At 45.1% G+C, this 6,355-nt stretch overlaps 1 pseudogene; it reads left to right on the top strand.

Moving 5' to 3' along the window:
- The first annotated feature begins 3,925 nt into the window (after window positions 1-3,925).
- On the top strand, window positions 3,926-4,016 carry LOC132783363 (U6 spliceosomal RNA; annotated as a pseudogene).
- The last annotated feature ends 2,339 nt before the right edge of the window (window positions 4,017-6,355 follow it).

Raw genomic sequence — 6,355 nt, 5'->3', positions numbered from 1 at the left:
AAGGCTGCTCAGCCCCCTGCTGTGCTCTATGCTTCAGCGTGAGCTAGGAGGTAGGCTTCAACCCCCCCCCCCCCGAAATTTTCAACCCTCCCTGAAATTTTCAACCCCCCCCCCTAAAATTTTCAACCCCCCCCCCCGCCGAAATTGTCAACCCTCCCCAAAACTGTGCAGGTACAGCTGTACCAGGAGCTCCAATTTTGTTTGCTTTGCTTTGCATTAAATGTTTGTTTGCAATCCCAGTCTTGGGATTTTGCAGCAGGGTGGCTTCCTGTTATACTTTGTAGTCATAGGGCAAGCCCCCTGTCCATCTTCATTTAGCTTTGGTTCCGCCCCTTTTTCTGGGTTTTTGGGAAGAGAGAGGAACCATTTTTAGTCAGTCCACACAGAGCAGCTTTCCATACAGGACATGAAACCAAGAGCTCCTGTAGAAAGCTTCGTCTTCTACAGCTTGGCCAGGGAGAAAAGGCCCCACAGCTTGGCTGAGGATTTTACAGCCTTACAGCTCCTTTGCTGAAGGATTTCAGCCAGCCATCACTGAAACCTGAACTTTCCCCTGGAAGTCTACAAAGCTCTGCTTGGTAAGGGTCACTCGCGGAAGCCAGACGCAGTTGGTACCGGGTGCAGGGGCTCCACGCCAACAGAGGCAAAGACAGACTGCCCAGATTGGAGATTAAGGATTTCCCCATTAGCTAAAATACAGTTATGAAGATAGTGCCTGTTCCCTGTGGACAAGATTGAGAGAGCCAATAGATGATTAAGAAAGCTATGAAGTACCTGTTTGATTTCAATAATAAAGAACTTTGTTGAACCTTTAAGCAATCTAAAGACTCTGTTTTAAGGAAATCCAAAGGCCTTTAATCTGAGGCAGGCCCGGCGTCCCGTTGGGCACACAGAATTTATGTCTTGTCTACAGTCTTATGTGCAGGCCCAGCGTGTGACAGCACAGGACATATGCTAGGTCAATAAAAGCTATCCCCCCTTTTTTAAAAAAAATCCCTTTTCCTTATTTCTCTGCTTTTCAGAATTAATACACAACACCCATTACCCTCAATAGAATGGAATTAAATGGAGTAGCTTATTCTCTGGTCCCTTTTATGCTTCTGGCTTCTCATTCCAATCTAAAGGCAATGCGGATCCTCCATGCAGGCAATTACCAATTTCTCCTCTTCTTTCCAGCACATTCTTCATATATTTTTTCCCTTGTATAAATCAACAGACTGGATGCCCATCTGTGTTTTGTTTTGATTTCCCTTACCTTCCAGAGCATGGAAGGAGCAAAAAAGAAAAATACAAATAAAAAATCCCTGCAGCCATTTCTGCTGTTAATGTCACCTGTTTCCATTCATTCGGGTCAATGGACAGGTTTCTCTTGCAATAAAAGCAATGCCAGGGTCCAATAATGAATAGCAAGAAGCGAGGCGTGTGGGTAAACATTACAGGGAGAGAGATATGATTCTTCTCCCCACCCACGTATTTTCCGGCGGGGAAAATGGCCCTCTCTGAACACCGAAGGAAGGGATGCAATGACAAAAACATTGGGTGATCAATTCATTTTTAATGAAGCAGAAAAGTCCTTTCTTGCTGCAGGTGGAACGGTGCCTCTCTTCTGCAAAACCAGCCCGCCATAAAATGAAAAGTTGCCATGGGGAGTCAGGGGGACAAAATGGCCAGTTAAGGTACAGTCGCTAACGCCAGGTGATGTAGGAAATGATGCTGAACCTCTGGAGGAATCTCGGAAATGAATTCATTTTCTCTTGTTTACTCTCTCACAGATTGTCCTCGGTCTCCTTCACAGTGGGAACCCTTGGCTCCCCGATGGCCAACGCTTCTACATCTTTCATCCAAAACTCAGGGGGTAAAAAAGTAGATTCTTGAATTTGTAACTTTATGCTACCTGGTTGGATTTACTTAAATCAGTCTGAGCCAGGGAGAGACTGATGGATACTGCAAAGCGTCCCTAACAGGTCCGGTCAAGACCCAGAAGCCTCAAGAACGCCAAACACAATGTAAAAGGTCCAAACACAGATTTATTATATACAAAAAAAGGCTTAGAGACACTTACTTTAGTGTCTCTAGCAAGAACTAAGAGTTTGTAGCAAGCGCAGAGCGAAAAAACCAATTTAAATATAATCCGGATTATCCTGGCATATAATCCGGTATAACAAAAATATGCAGCAATCCGCTTGTAATTCAAAGGGTCCAAAGAACATACAAAAACAAAGTGGGAATGAGCAAAAACAGTGTCCAAAGGCAGTCCGTAGTCCAAACACGTTCAAAACAAGATGAGATAGTCCCAAAAGCGTAGTCGTCGTCAAACATGGTCCGGAGTCAAAACGGGAGAGTAGAAGTCATCACTTACGGAGTTTCAAGAAGGAAACACAGAGATCTGTAGTCCAAGGACCCAAGCTTGAGAGTAATGGCAGGAACAAAGATTCACACCCGAAAAGACACTTTGCCTTCTGCAAAGACCCATTGAAACCAACCCAACTTATATCCTAAAGCTCCTCATCAGAAGATGAGCTGCTCCCCACCCTTTCATCATCGCTCTCAGGTGCCCCATTCCCTACAGCTGAACCAAGCCTCCCATCCCTCCACCTCTGCCAGCGTCTGGCAAGACTTAGATCTTGCCAAGTGTTCCCAGATTGCCACTCTTTTGTAAACCCCTCAAAATTATCACTGGAGGTAGGCTGAGTACAGATATCCCTAATCTCCTGTACATGGGTCCAGTCAAGATCATCCTCCCCCATGTCACTCTCACTCCCATCACTCCTCTCAAAACCCATAAAGTCTTCATCCTCTGTTGGAGCGCTAAGTATATCAGGGATACGCTTCCTTTGAATCTCCTCATCAGATTCTTGTTCGCGAGTAGCCCGCTTGACTCCTCTACTTTCCTCTCCTTCCCCCATTTCTCAGTCTGAGAAACCCTCGAAGGATTCGGAATCAGTTGGGGCCATGAATATATCTCTAATCCGCTTTCGCTGCTGCTCCTCCTCCAACACCTGCACAGCCCTCTTCTCCCTTCTACCAGTAGTAGTAACGTTACTATCACGCTGTACTACAACAGGTCCTGACATCATACTTCTCACAAAAGGGTGAACACTCTGAGATATCCTCTTTTTTCCAATGACAATGATGATGATGTTCCTTGGGCACTCACTCCAGCCCCTGAATCTCTAGTGTTTCTCAACCTGGGGGTTGGGACCCCTGGAGGGTTGCAAGGGGGGGTCAGAGGAGTCACCAAAGACCATCAGAAAACACAGTATTTTCTGGGTTGTTGTAGGTTTTTTCAGGCTATATGGCCATGTTCTAGAGGCATTCTCTCCTGACATTTCGCCTGCATCTATGGCAAGCATCCTCAGAGGTAGTGAGGTCTGTTGGAACTAAGAAAATGGGTTTATATACCTGTGGAATGACCAGGGTGGGACAAAGGGCTCTTGTCTGATGGAGCTAGGTGTGAATGTTTCAACTGACCACCTTGATTAGCATTTCATGGCCTGGCAGTGCCTGGGGCAATCTTTTGTTGAGAGGTGATTAGATGTGCCTGATTGTTTCCTCTCTGTTGTTTTGCTGTTGTAATTTTAGAGGTTTTTTAATACTGGTAGGCAAATTTTGTTCATTTTCATGGTTTCCTCCTTTCTGTTGAAATTGTCCACATGCTTGTGGATTTCAATGGCCTCCCTGTGCAGTCTGACATGGTGGTTGTGAGAGTGGTCCAGCATTTCTGTAGTTCTTTGTGGATGGTGTGAATTCTCTCTCTTGTAAGAGGTTGCGTTCCTGGTGATCATAGATCTGGTGAGCCTGTGGTGTTTTGAAAGTCCTTTTGGCTGCAAGAAATTGTGGGATGGTATCTGTGTCTCTGCATCTTAGAAGGAAAGTCAAGGAGCACAGTAGATGTGCTTTACAGTATTTTCTGTTGGTCATGAGGGTTCTCTTGGGAAGACAGGCAAACAAATGGAAGATTGGCATGGCCCCTGCACAAGGATGAGACCCAAATTTGTGAAGCATTCCATATTTTTTTTCATATGTTTCTATGTAATTATTATGTTGTTGCTTGTGTTTTTTGGCTTTATTTTGCTGTAATTTGTTGTTCGGGCTTGGCCTCATGTAAGCCACCTTGAGTCCCCATCGGGGAGATGGTGGCGGGGTATAAATAAAGATTATTATTATTATTATTATTATTATTATTATGTGAAACACAACAAGATGAGTCCACAACAGACATTCTGCTGGCTGTTGAATTGGATCACACGTCGGACACTTCCCAATTTTCTGGGACTGTGTAATGTATCTGTGAATAATGCGTGCAGATCCCAGTAAGGTGGCTTTTTGCAGCTGGCAGATGGTAATCTTGTCCGCGCCGATTGTGTTTAATTGCAGGCCAAGGTCTTTAGGCACTGCACCCAGTATGCTGATCACCACTGGGACCACCTTGACTGGCTTGTGCCAGAATTATTATTATTATTATTATTATTATTATTATTATTTCCAAATTTTCATGACCCCATGGAGTAGCCCACACCGGAGCTCCCTGTCAGCCATGGCCACCCCCAGCTCCTTCAAGGTGAAGCCAGTCACTGGGTTGTTGTAGGTTTTTGGGACTATATGGTCATGCCCAAGAATGACCATTGTTTTTATACTGTTTTATACTGTTTATACTGTTTTATATTGTTATTATACTGCCGTTAAATTGTGTATTTATGTTTTTGATGTGGGCGCCATGGTGTGCCATTTTGTTACCCGTCCTGAGTCCCTCTGCGGAGGTTGAGATAGGATGGGATATAAAAGCCTGAAATAAATAATAAATAAATAAGAAGCGAAGACCACCAGCATGGAAGCGATGCTCCTCCACCATCAACTCCGCTGGACCGGCCACGTTGTCCGAACGCCCGATCGCCATCTCCCAAAGCAGTTGCGCTACTCTGAACTAAAAAAAAAAACTGGAATGTTGGTGGACAGGAAAAGAGATTTAAAAATGGGCTCAAAGCCAACCTTAAAAACTCTGGCATAGGCACCGAGAACTGGGAAGCCCTGGCCTGTGAGCGCTCCAGCTGGAGTTCAGCTGTGACCAGCAGTGCTGTAAAATTTGAAGAGGCGAAAGAGAGAAATGTGCCAAGAGGAAGGCACATCAAGCCAACCTCAACTGGGACCGCCTCCCACCTGGAAATTGATGCCCTCACTGCGGGAGATCATGCAGATCAAGAATAGGGCTCCACAGCCACCTATGTACCCACCACAAAGACACTACACTTGGAGGGTCATCATACTTGGACAACGAGGGATCGCCTAAATAACTAAGCAAGCAAGCACTGAATTACGACCCTGATCATCCACCTTATTCAATGGTATGTAAAGCCACCTGATTTTACCAGGAACAGCCATCTGCAGCAAGCGGAGGATTGTGCATCCTGCTGCTCAACAAGCTCTCCTGCTGGGACACTTTGCCATCCCAAGTAGGTCTTTTGTTAGGGAACCCAACAAGAGCGTTGGGAGCGAAGGCAGGGGAGTCTGGGAGCTGTTGGGGGAAGGACATTCCCTCTTGGCAGTGACGCTAATTACCAGTGACACATCTAAATACCTCCTGTGCACAAGGGCCCATGAAGGCATGAATAAAACATGTCCCAAGTGATGAACTGTCAGAACGGGAAAAGACGCTGGTGCCTGCTAGAAGCAAATGGATCGTCTCACCAGTTATGATTGAGTTTGCAAGCGCACGGTTGCCTTGTGCCTCTCCTTTACTTTTATTTTCTCTCTACTTTGGAGTACTAAACAAAAAAATAATCACTTCCAATAACGGCCTGTGATGTTGTTACATTGTGCAGACCAACTTTTTGCATATTGCTGTGTTTGATTTGGCTGATTCTGTTGATTCTTTCACTGTCATTCAGAGATGTGTAAGTGAATCATATGCCCATTGGTTTATGTGAACGATCAGCTTGTTTCCTATTTATTTATTTATTTATTTCGAACATTTCTACCCCGCCCTTCTCAACCCCTGGGGGGACTCAGGGCGGCTTACAATTGGCAATAATTCAATGCCGCATCATAACATACAGAATAACAAATATAACAATTAAACATGAACATGGCAAGCGGATTTGAACTGGGGACCTTTCAGTCAGGAAGTTCAGCAGCTCTGTGGTTTAACCCACTACGCCACTGAGGGCTCATGAATTGCAATACAACACCAGTTTAATGTGTTGTCAAAGTCTTTCATAGGTTGCTGTGAGTTTTCTGGGCTGTATGGCCATGTTTCAGAGGCATTCTCTCCTGACATTTCTCCCAGATCGGAAGTTGTGAGGATGCCTGCCATAGATGTGGGTGAAACATCAGGAGAGAATGCTTCTGAAACTTGGCC

Source organism: Anolis sagrei, chromosome 8, assembly GCF_037176765.1.
Source record: "Anolis sagrei isolate rAnoSag1 chromosome 8, rAnoSag1.mat, whole genome shotgun sequence".
In the NCBI taxonomy this organism is placed as follows: domain Eukaryota; kingdom Metazoa; phylum Chordata; class Lepidosauria; order Squamata; family Dactyloidae; genus Anolis; species Anolis sagrei.
Note: the sequence above shows the minus strand (reverse complement) of the source record. Positions and strands in the feature narration are given on the sequence as shown.